General features: G+C 38.6%; 1 long non-coding RNA gene across 1 annotated transcript; it reads right to left on the bottom strand.

The window, feature by feature from the left end:
• Nucleotides 1-14,921: 14,921 nt before the first annotated feature.
• Nucleotides 14,922-16,693, bottom strand: LOC115286361. Its single transcript, XR_003906025.1, has 2 exons — nt 16,541-16,693; nt 14,922-15,432 (listed from the first exon to the last, which is right to left on the bottom strand). It is a non-coding gene; the product is annotated as an uncharacterized LOC115286361 (long non-coding RNA).
• Nucleotides 16,694-16,965: the final 272 nt, after the last annotated feature.

Raw genomic sequence — 16,965 nt, 5'->3', positions numbered from 1 at the left:
TGTGTGTGTGTGTGTGTGTGTGTGTGTGTGTGTGTCTCCCAACTTTGAATTCAGTGCCATCTTTTTGGTAAGCTTGAAACCAAATGTGGTGATAGTATTGACACCACAGAGATTGGCAAATATTACATTTATTTATTTGTCTATTTATTTATTTAAGAGAGAGAGAGCAGGTGCATATGCATGAGCAGGGGAGAGAGAGAGAATCTCAAGCAGGGTCCACACACAGTGCACATCCCACATAGGGCTCCATCCCACAACCCTGGGATGACCAGAGCTGAAATCAAGAGTTGAATATTTAACTAACTGAGCCACGCACATGCCCTCACCAAGTATTTTAAGTCAGATTTTTGTTTTTGTTTTTGTTTTGAGAATGATTTACTAGTACACCACTGTCAAAAACCACAGTAGTCATAGAATTCCTGTGTGCCTTCATATAATCCAATCTAATAGGAAAAATACCTTTAGCAATCTTGACAGCCACCATTTGTAAGTAAAACATATAGATCAAAACCCTGCAAACTTCACTGTTCAGAATGACATTGCATAAAATATACCAAACACCAAAATCTAGGACTTTCCTCACTCTTCCATTTGCAAGCTATGAGACATTAAGCAAATTGCTTGAATCTCTGCTGGGCCTTAATATCATCACCTATCAGTGGAAAAATTAATGTCTTCCCCTATGCATCTCAATGGCCACACTGAAAAAAATAATGAAGAAATCCACATGTGCATAAGAAATCCACGTGTGCATACAATTTTTTAAATTGTACACTGTTATTAAAATATGTTCCTCTTTCTACCTTTGAGCTCCTAGATTCAGGTTCATAAAGGAGATCCCGGCCAGTAAGAGAGTGACGGTTCTTCATTTATCTTCACTAATCAATTTAAATTCACGAAGTCAGTGCATGTTTCAGATACTGCATGTACTACCTTTTTTCTACCTACTACAACATCAACCAGGTTATGGATTTTGCCTTTTTTTCTCTTTATTTGCATAGAATCCTCTCTTTACCTAGAGAGTGAACCCTAAATTAATCTGATTTTTATCACAAAATTTATTGAAATAGAGACATACTGTGTAACTATCCTCCCTATTCCCCATAATGCAAAAATAAATGGAATTGATTAGTGATTGACTTCAAAGTGAGTAATTGAGTTTTAATGGGTTTATAAAAGGGATTGAAATCAAGGCAATAAATTAAAAGCAAAACAAAAGAATAACAAGAAGGGATGTTTTACAACTTGGTTCCATTACAGTCTATGCTAACCAGATTAAAAAGTAATTGCCATGTCAAGAAAAATTATAGTGGCCTTGTGAATGAAAGAGCAGTGGGCTCTCTGGATATAGGGTGTAAAATAGACAAAAAGAAAGGAAGGGAGTATAGGGAACGGGGAGGAGGCAGACTGCTTTTTCCTGGTGGTCATTGTGCTTTCAATACCCAAGATCTCTTCATAGAAATAGACATTATCATCAACACATGGTAATGAGCTGTCTGGGTTCAACTGAACTCTTTAACGTCCTCTATTATCATTGTGTAACAAATCAAAGGATAGTTATGAGTGTGGTTTACCCATTTTAAATGTCTCTAAATCAATGGCATTGAGAAGACAGACTATTCTCAATAATTTAGGAGGTTTTTTAATAGACTTTTTTTTTAAATAAAGAGGGTCACATATGATATAAAATAAGAGGCACTTGTGATTGGAGAATCAAAAGGCACCATAAAATAAGGAGACTGTAAGTAAATTGGATGTAGCCATGTCTCTATGAGCCTTGATGATCCGTCATGGGGCACTTAAGGAATTGAATGCATAGAATCACAGTTCATTATCTCTGAGAATTCATGGATGGCTGGTGAAAAGCCTAAAGAGAGGTAAAGGGCAGATATAGCAGCAATTTTTAAAATAGCTGTCTCTAAAATCTCCACAGTCTGAAAACCTATTCTATAAAGCAACTGAAAAGTTGTAAGCATCAAGACTGAAAAGACTGAAGATAGAGTATCTGTTGATTAATCTGATAAGCAAAGCCATTGTGCTTCAAGGGTAAGGGGGAGGGGGTTGCTGGGTGTGGGCGGGGGGAGGGGGTGACAAGCAAGGTCAATGGCCTAAGATGGGAGTTAAGCAAACTTCCCCGCAGACACATCTATCCATTAGTTGGGGCTTCCAAGCTAGACTGCGAACACTTGCATTGGATGTCTGGGAAATTCAAAGTGACCAAAAGAGGAATCTGTTAGCAGATAATAAGAATGCTTTCCAGGGGGTGCTGAGATCATCCTTTCAATAGCTGGAGAATCTTGACTTTGTTAACAAAGTCTTCTGTATCACAGACAAAAAGTAGTCATGCCTGTGGGGAAAAAAAAAAAGAGAACAAGTTTGTTTGTACTTTTTTCTCATAGTAAATGAGGACCGTCTGGGTTATCGTACATTTACTTTAAGAATCTATACTTCTGACTAGATTAAGCTCAAGAAAATAAATAGGCAAATGTCCAGATAATTACACAAAATAATGACCCCTGTAAAGATCAGTCACTCATTTAATACTGTGTGAACTTCATATTCATTTAACAAATCCTTCATTGAGCCTATCTGGGAGGGAGATGATGAGTTGATTAAACTCAGAAGATCAATTGTTATCCAAGTTATACAATAGAGATTGAGTACAAAAGTGCCTCCCTTTCTTTTTCTAGTTTTCCTGTTTAAAAAAATCTTTAAATGCATTTAATACATTTTTCTCTCTTCAGGCTGTGCTTTAAAAAGCCCGTGACCACAAAAGAGGAGGCATGGTTTAAATTGATTTAAAAACTCGAAAAGAATTTTATGTCAAGTTGAAGAATTGTTTATCTTCATTTCCATAATGCACTTGTTTTTAGTTTGAGTTATTTTAAGCAGTTTGCTTAGGCAAGTTAGCCCAGTTGCTTAGAGTTATTGAAAGATAACAATAACAACATATAGACTGTTTAATTTTGCAGATATTACAAAACAAAACAAAACATTGATTTTAAAAAAGACCAGTGGCGTACCTGGGTGGCTCAGTCTGTTAAGCCTCCCTCTTCGGCTCAGGTCATGATCTCACGGTTCGTGGATTTGAGCCCCGCGTCGGGCTCTGTGCTGACAGCTAGCTCAAAGCCAGGAGCCTGCTTCAGATTCTGTATCTCCCTCGCTCTCTGCTGCTCCCCTGCTCATGCTGCCTCTCTCTGTCTCTCAAAAATAAATTAAAAACTTTAAATAAAAAAATAAAAATAAATTTAAAAAGACCAGTGATTTAATTCAAAATGGAATATTCTATAACCTGCCCCCCACCACAAAAAAGGCCTTAAACACACTAGCAATTTCCTGAATTCACTAAAAATAAAATAAAAACAAAACAAAAATATATTGGATATCATTTTTTCCCACACATCATGGTAACAAAATTCCAAAAGTTTAATAGAACTCTTAGTTGGAAAATTACAGGCAAACAGAACCACAGAGATATCTGGCAATATCTAGAAAAAGTAAACAGTGGCTAAGCCTCACAGGGTTTATGCTCTAGGTACACTCATGCTGAGTAATGGATATTTTTAAGGTAATTCATGTGTCATGGTCGTAATAGCCAAAGAACTGAAACCATATGGATGCCCATCAAGAGAGTGCTGATAAAATCATTAGATTCATAAAATGGACGGGTTTGAGGTTGTGAAGAGTGAAAACAGGTAAAGAATGAAATCAATCTTCAAAACATATTGATAAGAGCCAAAAAAGCAACATGCAGAAGAATTTGTATAGCAAGACATCTTTTGCTTACAAACAAGCAGGAGTAAACCTACATATCTGTATTGACTTGCGTATACCTAGGAATCCTGAAAGGACCCACACACATCAGTAACGGTTATTACCTGGACAGGTGGAAGGAGCAGGGTAGGAAAATAGGAAAACATGCCAGCCAGTTCTAAGAAAGCGTACTTGACAACCACAAGTCATTGTGCTATTTTCCCCATGATAACTGGAAAGTAGAAATTTGGGGGAGTTTTTGAATGAATAGTAAGGTCTTAATTCCGAAGCTATTGAAGGGTGGTATTCTGCTAAATGCAGACTTAAAGTCTTCATTTGTTTCAAAATGTTTTTGACTCTTTCACTGCAGGTCTTAAAGTGCTCCAAAAAGCTAAACTGCAGCCCTTTATTAGTCTCTCACAAAACCAATTGAGTATTCTCTATATATCAGTGCATACTTAGTTATTTATGGTAGACACATGTCTTTTTTTGTGAGGGAATGCTCATGATGATCACTTCTCAATTTAAACCAGCTTCTGCCATATAACCTTCTAGCACCATCCATTTTGCCTTGCTAACACTTCCACCTTCAGAGTCATTTCTGTGATTATTTGTTTAATGCTAATCCCTGGCCCTAAATGCAAATCCCCAAAGGGCAGAGACTGTCTGCTTTGGCGTCTGCTATACCATCAGCATGTGTTGAATTACTGAAACACTGTTCTAAATATACCCAATTGCAATTTTAATTTTTATTCTAAATAAACCTATTATTTTTATCATTAGCTAGTACATAACAATGCATAGAAGATAACAAAATGCCCTAAGGGGCTTGCATTTCAGGCAGATCCGATTTAGTTGTAGTTAGCATTGACATTCATTAGTTGTTTGCCCTTAGACAATGTGACTTTCCTAATCCTCAGTTTTTTTCTCTATAAAATAGAGAAAACATAATATTAAGTGTCTAACCTATAAGGTCATTTTGAGGGTTGAATGAAATTAAGAATGCAAAAGATTTAGCACAATTCCTGGCCCCGGACAAGACTCAATTATGGCCATTTATTGTTACCACCATTGTTTTGGCAGTTTGGCAGTTAGCTAGGCTCCCTTATTAGCTAAATCATTGCTCTCAAGCATCATCATTAGGTTTGTGTGATTCAAATTTATAACACATCAGACTGACACGTTTTCCAGGCCTCTGACCCTTCTCCCAAATTACCAAACCCAAGACAGTATTAAGTCTATACATACAAAGGGTTGATGGCCACCCATTCAGCTTCCCAGGGCTATCTATAACTTGATTGGTGATTATATTTTAAATTATGTGATTCCAAATAAATGTTTTAAATATCTAGGGTGAGAATTTTCGGTGAGGAAAAAGTCATTCTTCTATTAGGGATCGATTCCATGCATTTAATGGTATTATTTCAGAAATAAATATTTGATATAATTCTTCACCAGAGTAAATAAAAAGACTGTAATTTTACTACTAATATTTGCATTGACCCTTTCCAGGAAGTCATAAAAACTGTGTCAGTAAAAGAAATAAAACCCCGCACTATATTTTGGTGAGTCCGTGAATTTTCTTTTTTTTAAATTTTATTTGTTTTAATATTTTAATGTTTATTTATTTTGAGAGAGAGAGAGAGAGAGCAAGCAGGGGAGGGGCCAAGAGAGAGGGAGACACAGAATCCAGAGCAGGCTGAGTTGTCAGCACAGAGCCCCATGAAGGGCTCCCACTCACGGACTACAAGATCATGACCCGAGCCCAAGGTGGACACTTAACTAACTGAGCCACCCAGGACCCCTGTCAATTTTCTTTTGCACACATTTTTTGCTTAGAAAGCAGGACCCAACCACGGCTGGTAACACATTAAGATAAGGTTTAAAGTGGCGGTTAAATCTGAGACTCAGCTCAAACTACTTAACCTCAGTTCCACCAAGCCACTTTCTAGCTGCATGGTCTCAAGCAAGCTCTTTCCAAAGAGCTTTTCTGGGCCTCAGTTTCTTTATCTGGAGAGCAGAGATGATATGAAGCCCATTGGATTGTTGATTAAGCTACGCAAAGCACCAGGAAGAGTGCCTGATGTAGAAATACTAGGGCAGGTCCGCGTTATTTCCCATGCGGAAAGTGCTCCCATCTGCCCTATTTCTATAGATGGAATATTGGATCCAGGTTTACACCTGGAATGGGGCCTCCTCCCATGCCAACTGAAAACAAATTCAGAGCCTTCTCCCCATACCCTTCCTTCGGCTCCCCCCACCGTGGTTAGAAAGTCTAGGGCAGGGGCCTGGAAATCTGCACAAGCACCACGCTGTCTGCCGATCTCTGTCCACATTTCAGTCCATACGCAGGCATTCTGGACCCCGGTGGCTTCCACACAGCACTCAGAACAAGGCTACTCTTCTCCCTGCTCCTGGCAGATCCTCTCTTCTCCTGGTTGATGTCCTGATAAGAGCTGCAAACCTGGGTCCTGCTGTGTTTTAGCATTACCATTCAGTGAATTTGATGGGTTTCATTATTTTTTAAAAAGGTAAGTAAGAGTTTCGAGAAATGTGTAGTGTGAAGACATTCGCCCCCAAAGCAGAGGGGAGATGGAAAACGACAAACGCTTCTGGCAAAGCTTGAGCCACAGTTGTTTTTCTGTCCAGTTTTGCAAACTCTTTGAAAGTGTTTACACAAGTTAAGTTTTATGAAAGACAACAAGTCTCTTTAAAAAGAAGAGCATCTGTAATGTGGGGCCTAGGGGGTTAAACCTGCAGAGAACCCCCAAGCAATCATGAGGGCCTGGTTGTCTCTTTACAGGGACAAGCCTGAGCCGGGGATCCAGGAGACCAGGTCAGGTCAGCCGTAGCCAGCTAGAGGCTTTGGGCAAGATTATTCAACTTCACTGGGCCTCAGTTTCCTCATCTGTAAAGCGAAGACATTAAACAGGAGAGTTTCTAAAGACCCAGAAAGATCTAAATTCTCTATTCACTCAAATTAATTATTAAAGCCCACTGGGGAAGGGATATTCTTAATGGGAGAGGAGACCTGATCAATTAATCAGAGAGAGAGAAGACATTCCTTTTAGCAAGGCACAAAATTATCAGCTATTTTTTTTCTTTTGAGTTTTCACAGTCAAGAATATAAGAATAGAGAGTTGCAGAGAGAACAGGGGTAAAGGGAAGAAAAAGCGTTCCTTCACAATCACTGAGAGCCCATCAGGGCCCCAAGAGGGTAGGGAAGAGACCTGGGTACGTTACTGGCCAGAGGCCTGAAGGAGCCCGGCCCACCGTGTTTCAGAGCCATGCGTATGCTGTGGGAAGCTCTGAGTTTTGTTTTTATTTCTTCTCCATCTGCCCTTGCTGGAGGGCTCAAAATATTTTCCCACATTGGCTAAACCAGCTCTCAACATCCCTGAGGCCAATTCCCATGTTAAAAAACTATATATATATATATATATATATACATATATATATATATATATGTATATATATATATAGTTGATATGTGTTAGGAAAAACTGTGCTTTCTCTAGAGGCCAGATATATACTTTCCCTCATGTGAAATGGGAAATTATGTAACTGATCATATGTCCTCCTAGGCTTTATCCACCAAGAAGATAGGAGCCTGTGTTGTGTTCCAACATCAATAACGTAGGATCTAGGTCTTGGGTTGCCACGTTCTGATTCGGAGTCCACACCCTACTGCCCTTCCTCACCCCAATTCCCATCCTCCTCTTCCAGGGCTCTATCCCAAGTCCCAAGACGACCACCCCCACCTGCTGGCTGGAGAAAGCTCGTGAAAGCTATTCATCTGGGTCCCCTCTTGCTCATCTTACTTTGTCACATAGCCCACTTTCCCTCGCTGAATCTTCCTGCCACTTCCAGCCACAGTTTTCTACTCAATTCTCTGTGTGCTCTTCTATTTGGCATTAGTGGCCCATGATTTTTATCTGCTTGTAGTTTCCCATCTTACAACAGTAGCTTATTAGCCACCAAAACTTATTGGTGAAATAAGACGGAGCAAAAATAAACAAAACATAAGATAATTTTAATTTTCATGAAGTTATATTCAGATATATATACATTATATATATATATATATATATATACACACATACACATTATATATAAGTATATAAGTAGACCCCCCTTATCCAAACCCATATTCACAATTAGGAATTTATGTTTTGTTTTGTTTTGTTTTATTTTATCTACATCCTAACCACTATGCAACATAAAGTGGGAGACAACTTTATGTAATTTGGAAGCAAATTCCATTTAGCATACAATTTCTTTTGTAAATATTTTAGTACATATCTCTACAAGAGGGTGATTTTATAAAAATATTTTTAATAGGCAGTTGAAAATTATTGGATGAAGGGAAAATTATAGGTGGGGCTTTGGGTTCAAAAGTAACTAGTGATTACAGAACCATGAACAAAAACACTGATATACCCCAGATAAAAAGAAAATTCCAGGGTGAATTACTTGTTTACAAAACTGGCGAAAATGGGATTACACCAAGCAGTGATTAGCAACACTTAAGGTATGGATTTTGTAACAAGGTAGAGAAATGTTAAGTACCTTAATTGCTAGCATCAAAATTTCTCCACAAACCATAATGTGAAATCACTATACACCCACCACTAAAATAACCAGAATCAAAAAGACTGTAATGTCAAGTGCTGGTGAGGACATGCAACAGTTAGCCTCCCTTAGATTGCTGGTATGAGTGCAAAGTGGTAAAACTATTTTGAAACCTTGTTTGGCAGTTTCTATAAAGTTAAGTATATACCTACCCTATAATCTAACAATGATACCCCTTGTTTACCCAAGAGAAATAAAACCAAGTCTACAAAAGGAATTGTTCAAGAAGGTTCAGATCAGCTTGTGGATAAGAACAAAACCCTAGAAACAACCTGAATTCCATGTGCAGAATGGATAACATTTCCAATACCATCGAATTCCATTTCATAATCAAAAGGAACAAACTACTGATACATGTTGAGTAACCGTGTGATGGTTACTTAAGTACCATCTGATAAATTTGTCAAAATTCATCACACTATATACTTAAGATGGATGCATCTTATAGACTATGAAATATGCCGCGATAAAAAATTATCTTTAAGAGAAAACTGGCTTATCTGAAAATGCATTGATCAGGACACAAGGTAGAAAGTGGACCTTTATTCTTCCCTTTTATTCTACTTTCCACTTGCTGACCTACGTGAGGCATTGGTGTCAGTGTGCCACGGCTTCATAAAGGGCAGTAAAAGTGTTCTACATAATAGACTGAGCATCCAAGGGGGGAGAAGGGCAGAGGAGAGGGGAGGAGAGGAGAAGAGAGGAGAGGAGAGGAGAGGAGAGGTGGGGAGAGGAGAGGAGAGGTGGGGAGAGGTGGAACAAGAAACAAGGAGTAGAGTTTAGGGGCTGAAAATATAATGCCTCCATGAAACCCTTTCAAAGGTTTAGTAAAATTTACTGAACAGAACAGTCTTCGCAAATGATTTTGTTATTGCTGTTGTTTGTGGGACTGATGTCACTTCAAGGAGGTATAATGAGAAAGCAAACAGCTCAAGAGAAAAGCAGAGTCTTGGAGGCAGAGGTGGTGAGGAGCAAATACATGCAGAACCAAAACAGGTCTCTGACTTTTAGGGTCCATGCAACTGACAGGTCTCACGTGGCATGGAGCCCTCCCAAAGGGATGTGGGTTAATAATGTCTGATGTCTAATTGTACCTAGCTTTTCCCATTTCTTTGAATCATATTTTTTGTGTGTGGCCTTAAATTATGTTCTTTAAGGGTTTTGTTCCATTGTTTTAGTACAGGGTTTTCTCTTCCTTCTTGGCCTGATGAAGATTATGTATGCATTGGATTCTCTAAATCAATTCCCTAGTATAGCATCAAATATCATAACCAAAGATGAACTGCCCATAAACAGGAAGCCTACACTAACTAAAAGCTCAGTACTTAGAAAAAAATAGGTATCTCTTTCAGTGTCATGAAATCCAAATCGGTAAGATGCTAGTATATGGACTTCACAGTGCTCCATTTTCAGAGTAGCAGCTGACACTTGAACAGCATGGTGTTCAGCTGTGTGGATCCGCTTATACTCAGACTTTTTTCAATAAATGCAGAACAGTACTGAAGATGTGTTTGCTATTTCTTATGATATTTTAAATGACAATTTCTCTTCTCTGGTTTACTTTATTGTAAGAACACCACACATAACACATATAACATACAAAATATGTGTCAGTTGACTGTTTAGGTTATTGGGAAGGCTTCCAGTCAACAGTGGGCTATTAGCAGTAGTTAAGATTATGGGAAGTTAAAAGTAACAGCAGATTGTTGACTGTATGGGAGTCAATACCCCTGACCTCTGGGTTGTTCAAAGGTTAACTGTATACAGACACTATGATCCAAGTCAGCTTGAATGGAGAGATGTTCAGTAGATTAAGTAGCTACACAGTAGTGAGGAAAGAGATTCAAGGATTCATACTGGCCAAATTAATATGGACTTAACATGACTCTTATCTTTGGATTCAGAGAATAAGAATTCTTTGTCTTTTTTTCAACGTTATTGAGGTATACTTCATATACAAAAAGTTGCATATATTTAGTGCATATATTTTGATAAGTTAGGACATGCATACACCTGTGATGCCATCACCACAAACAAAGTAACAGACATATCCATTACCCCCAAAAAACTTTCTTGTGTCCTCTTGCTGTGTGTGTGTGTGTGTGTGTGTGTGTGTGTGTGTGTGTGTGTGTGTGAAGGACATTCGGCACGAGATCTACTCTCATAACTTTATAAGAACACAGCACTGTATTGTTAGAGGGTTTATGTTGGAGAGCTTAGCTCTAGAACCTACTGATCTTGTGTAACTATAACTTTCTATCCATTGAACAATTCTCCATTTTCCCCTCTTCACATCTCCCATCATCATATTGTCTGATTCTATGAGTTTGACAATTGTAGATGCCTCATATCTACAGTGGAATGATCTTTATATTTTCTTTGAAATGGCCTCGCTTTTCCTTTCCCCAGTCTCCTTTCGTTTTTTAGCTCCTTATAGTCTGATATCATGAGGCAGCCTGGCTTGGACCTGAATCTCTACCTTGAAGGCATTGCACTCATTTAATTAATTGACCCGATGAGTGCTACTCAAAAAACACAGAGCGGCTCTCACTTTTCTATTAGATAATTGCACAGTGCCACAATGACACTGCAGAGTTCATCATTTGCAAGATTATATATTAAGAGATGGAAATTCACAATGAATGATGATCTATACCCTTAGAACCCACTTATCTTTATATCACTTGAAAACACAAAGAAGTGCCAAAAAAAAAAAAATTCTTTTCCTGTCCATTGTTGCCATTCTTTGACCTGTTGGTTAGTTCCTCCCATAAAGGAACCATTTATGATGGTGAGTCCAGAAACCCACGGGAGTTTTATGTCAGAGGGAGCCTCATAAGCCTTTCATACTTGAATTTAGCACTACTGAAGGGCATATTAACAACAGTAAATCTTGGCCCCAGTGACTTTGTGGCATCTCCATAAAAGAGTATAAAAGATTTTTTTCAGAATGCAAGTAAAAACTGATCATAGGCCATTAAAGGCAAATTCCACCACTGCCATTTTTTTTTATTGTGTCTTAAGCTCTTTTCTTGGCATGTTAACCATTAACAAAATGATTGCATTTCAAATGTTAGACAATTCTATTCACACCAAAGAGTCCGATCTTATATAAAACTTAAGCTGAAATCATCTTATGTTTAATAGAAATAGCCATGTATTTAAAATGAAAAGTGGTAGGAGCAGAAAGCCTATAAAAATGGATTTTATTTTTATAGGAAGTAGAAGTAGGAAGCCTTTTTTTTACAGACATTACCTAATTGGTAGGACTCTGGGTGATTTTATTTACTTCTTTACACTTATCTGAATTGTCCAACTTTCTTCCAATAAACATTTTACTATTGTAATAAGGAAAAACAAGTCTAAGAATGGGCAAATCATGAGAAGTTTACTTAATGAACTTGAAGTTGAGGCAGTGTAGTTTACTGTATGAGTCAGAACTCTCTGCTCAACTGGTTGGGGCAAAAACATCTCAAAACCTCAAGAGGCTGGTCAGCAATGGAAGCTTCCTAAGCCTCAGTTTCAGCACCTGTGAAATGAGGTAAATAAGTGTGTCAGATTGATGGTATTGTTGGGATTAAATGGTGATCCGTGCAAAGCACTTAGCAGAAGCCATGGTGTATTGGAAATATCCACCCTAGCTCAGATGTTACTAGCAAGTCCACCAATAAGGCCAAAAGCCATTTACTCCACCTGTTCTAGTTTAGAAAACTTTGTGTCTTTAGGGAAGTTTATAGATAGCTAAACACATTGCAACTCTTGTTAAGATACAAAATTCTTTGCTTAGGGTTGTGTAGATCTTCTACACAAGAGAACACACATCAGTACACACACAGCACACACTTCTGCATCAAGTTGTGATGTCATGAAGGATGTACGCGTCTGAATGGGGATGTTGGGGGAATCGAGCACAAGAGGCTAACCAACCATGAAGGGGCTGCTCAAGGAGCATACGAATGGTAACTGTCTCTGCATCGAATTAGACGGGGCTCAGTCACTGCAGGTCAGCAGGGCAGGTGATGAGGAAAACGAGGGACTGTCAGGCAGAGGAGAGTGGAAGTAAACTGAAGCCTCCGTCTCTAGCCCCAACTATATGGATGACCTGGGAGGCAGGATGGCTGTGGGACTAGCTGCTGGCCTCTGCCAGCAAGGCGAGCCAACATACACCCTGCAGGGGCTTCAAAGCACCTGACACTCTCCCTGGCCCTTTGGAGAGTGATGGCTGCTCCTTCACATCTACTTTCTCAACTTTCAGCATGTTTTTCTTGTGGCCTGTCCTGACCCAGAACCATACCAGGAAAGGGTTCCAGTTTGGCTAAGCTGACAGTGTACAAAATCATCCCAGGTGACCTTCTGTTTAGATGCAGCTCCTTGTAGGTACATGCCAGTTTTGATTCAAGCTCAACTGATTTCTAAAACCATTGGCTCTGAATTTAATCGGCAAGATGGAAAGACAACTCTTCTTTATCACATCTTTCTGAAATCAGCAGAGAGTTCAACATATGGAAAAATGACTGAAGGCAGTCAGTGCTACCCATTCCCCCTTATCATTGGTTATTTTTTTTTCTGTTTTTTATTTATTTTTGAGAGACAGAGAGAGACATGAGCAGGGGAGGGTCAGAGAGAAAGCGAGATACAGAATCCGAAGCAGGCTCCAGGCTCTGAGCTGTCAGCACAGAGCCCAATGCAGGGCTTGAGCCCACGAGCTGTGAGATCATGACCTGAGCTGAAGCCAGATGCTTAACTGACTGAGCCACCCAGGCACCCTATCATTGGTTCTTAAACAGAACCACTCAGAGGTGATCGCCAGTCCCCACAACAGAGTTTCTAATCTGTTAGGTCTGGAGCATGGACCAAGAGCTTGCATTTCTAACAAGTCCTAGTAATGCTGATACAGGAGCACCTTGAAAACCACTGTTCCCAATAGTGGTTAAGAACCATTTCAGGCTCCCCTGGGAAACTTTCTCAAATTCAGATAATTATGTCCATTGCACATCATTGAATCAGCATCTCAGTTTGGGGTGGTGGAGGGTGGGTATTTTCTTTTTAAAAAAGTTTCACAAGTGATTGTGATATGCATATCTATTTGAAAAGTAGAGTTGGGGCATTTTCAAACACTTTTCAGCATGTTAGTAGCTGTATAAGTTTTTAATAGCTTTTTATAAGGATGAAAGGAGGCTCCTGTGATCAAATATGTCATGCAATACACAATTCAATAATGTTGAGCTAGCTACTATTCAGGACAAATCTATAGTTGTTACTTACGTGGCAGGTGTTGGTTTCAAGTGTTGTGCATCAAAAATCAATCCAAACTGCAACCCCGTGAAGAAAGTACTGTTATTTTTATTCTCATTTTGCAGATGAGGACGAGGTGGGGAAAGTATGTCTCACAGGTAGTAAGTGGAAAAGCCAATGGAAAACCGAGACACTTGAGTTCTAGAGTCTGGGCTGTTGACACCATGCTATATCCATTTACCCAAATTCCTAGCAGCATCACATGTTCAGGGAATCTCTAAGGATACCATCTGTTCTTTCTCAAACTTGTTTGATTTCCCTCACTGCCATTTTGTTTCAGAGAAGCTTTTGGAACTTCCTGGAACACATTTTGGGAAACACTGCTTTACAAACTCTAAATTCCATTCTCGGATTAAACAAGATTATCTACAAGTCGGTCATTGAGGTCCTAATAGTTCATTTTTGCTTTTATTTCCCTTGCCTTCAGAGACGTGTCAAGTAAGAAGTTGATGCGGCCGAGGTCAAAGAGGTTGCTGCCCATTTTCTCCTCTAGGGTTTGGACAGTTTCCTTATGAGCCCTGGGTGTTGTAGGTAAGCGAGGAATCAAGGGTATCTACTCCTGAAGCCAAGAGCACACTGTATACACTGTTAGCTAAGTTGGCAATAAATTATATTTTAAAAAATTTTTTAGTTTAAAAATATAAATGCTGGTCATTGAAGCAAAACCACATCAGTCTGGTACACAACTTATTTATCTAATAACTCAGCTCTTATGAGGAACCATTAACTTATCTTATGAACTACAGTGAAAACATAACCCCATGGAAATCAGAGTTGTGCTTATTGCAAGAACGAGAATTGTTTTTGTTTGAGTTTTTGTTCTACATCTCATTGTATCCTGGTTTTGTGGGTCCAGGCTTGGTAGCAGGAGTACACGTGACTTTTCAAACATGAGCAGCTGACTTTTTTGAAAATCTCAGGCACACTGTGAATCATACAACGAATGGTGCTTTCCTCCTGGATTTTGCTACCAGAAAACAGGGATCCACTCTTACAAGCACATATACGGCACTTATTATTAGCAATAATTAATGCTAAAAAAAAAAGCTTTTAGATCAAAGACCAGAATTCTCTGGCAGATGATCATGGCAGGGGATGAGTAGGGATGGGAGATAGAAGATTGGAAGGCATAGAAAGGATTGATAGATATTTTATCTCAAAAAATGAAATTAAAATTATTTTCAGAGTTTATTTTTTCAAATACTTAAAATACTTATAACAAAGAGAAAACAAGCCTTATGTTGATTATTTGGTGCATTTATTCTGATAAGATTCTATAATAGCTTAGTAAGACATCTTTCACATTTGACTTTCATGGTGAGATATAGAAGGTCATTTCTGCAGAAATATTCAAGAGCTTCATTGATTTTCCCAAGGGGCTTTCTTAATCCTTTGATATTCAAATCTTTCGCTTTTGAAGTATATACCAATGGTGTCTTCCTCATCTATTTTCCCTTATTTAGTTGTTAACTAACCTGACTGCCAGGTCTTCATTTGCCAAGGGCTTGGGCTTCAAGCAGTTTCCCTCTGACTTGCACCTATTTCATGAAGCCCTGTATCCTTTTTAAGATGCGCAAGTTCACTATACAATGCCCCATCTTCCATTGTACAAGTGCAACAATGAGGGAGAGACTGATAGAAGACTCATTGGTGGGGATGGATGCCACGGTTAAGAGAGATCATCTTCAGTCATTAGTGATGTCTTCTTGAAGACTCTGCTTTCCTTATGCGCTCCTTGTAACTTCTGGGACTCTGCAAGTGAATTCAGATCATTCCAACCCCTTCAAAGAAAACGTCACGGTGTGCAAGTTGGCACACTGACTTTATCCATGTCTTCCTTTATGACTCAAATCTGTATCTTTTTGTTTTACCTTTCTCAAATGATTTCACTTTGTCATTTTGCTTTATATTTTGAACCTTAGCAAACAAAAGCATAGCACTTTTTGGAAGGAGCGAGCATGGGATAAGAGGACTAAGCAACTAAATGTTACATGTTTTATATGGTCTCTTCTTCACAAGGTTGTTTAGTTTCCTAGAATTTGACTGACACCCTTTGCATTGTGCTGCCTTTGAACTATGATATAGGATCAGGCACCATCCAAGTTTATATTTGCAGTTAAACCTCATTACACTTTAAGAGCCTGTATGAACTCTCATCCTTCTGCTTCCATTTTCCAAATATTTACATGGATTTTTATATTATTTAAATGCAAGATAGGTCCAGCTGTCAGCAATTGGGACATCCATATCGAGAGGAAATGAAGTATAAAATGACTCACTCCGGCTCTTTGTCCAAAAGGCAAGTGAGAAGCATTTTAACAAATATATGTAATCCTCACAGCTAATTATGATTTTTCTCTTTGCAATTTTAATTATTTTTTTAAATCCACACTTTCTTTCATCCCTCATGGCAGTTTCATTGTCATTAAAAGTACTGCGCTATTGTGTACATCCACTATTCATATTCATGAGGTCAGGACATTCAACCACAGTAATTGAGCGGTCTGATTGGCTGAATGTCCCGTAGTGGTTTAGAGTGATACTGATTAACAAAAGGCATCAAAGCCTCTGCCATGATAGAAAGTATAATTAAGTAGGACCCTAAATGGGGGACTCCAATCATCCAACAATGCCCATTGGATGCACATACTATTAGTATGTTATCTATCATTCCCACTGCGATTAAGTAGTATTTAAGTATTCTATTTTATGGGGATTATCCCCAGTAAATATGTCTCATAACTACCAACTCAACACAACTTGTTTTTAGGGTTTTCTAAGAAAGATTTTAAAATCTAATACAGAAGTCAGACACTGGAATATCTAAAATGGCTATCCCCTGAATTGGTAAGATACTTACAGGAACATACTGGTACATAATGATAGTGTTGAATTGTATATAGATTGTTTTACTCTAGGCTGAATAAAGTATGACCGTCTTTTGTCTCATGGATCCTTTCTTTGAGATCTAAGGGACATCCCTTCTTTTATTTCTTCCAGTACTTTGGAGCCATGTAACCTCTGGATTTTTAATTCTTTATCTATAAAACAGGAGAGGCTGGGTAAAATGGTTCCGAAGCTTTCTTCCAGCTTTAGAATTCTGTGATTTTATGTAAATGAATGTCTATTCTACTTTGTGAATGGGATTATTGTCAGAATTCCATAGTCTGCATGGTAGTTTAGACAGCAGTTTCCAAGTGGAGTCTGTGGACCATAAGAGGCATATAAAACCATTTCCAAGAATATAGGAAGAACCCACTAGAACTTTATTTATTTACATTTATT

Source organism: Suricata suricatta, chromosome 3 (genome assembly GCF_006229205.1).
Source record: "Suricata suricatta isolate VVHF042 chromosome 3, meerkat_22Aug2017_6uvM2_HiC, whole genome shotgun sequence".
Classification (NCBI taxonomy): Eukaryota; Metazoa; Chordata; class Mammalia; order Carnivora; family Herpestidae; genus Suricata; species Suricata suricatta.
The sequence above is the reverse complement of the archived record's forward strand: the minus strand, read 5'-3'. Positions and strand labels throughout refer to the sequence as shown.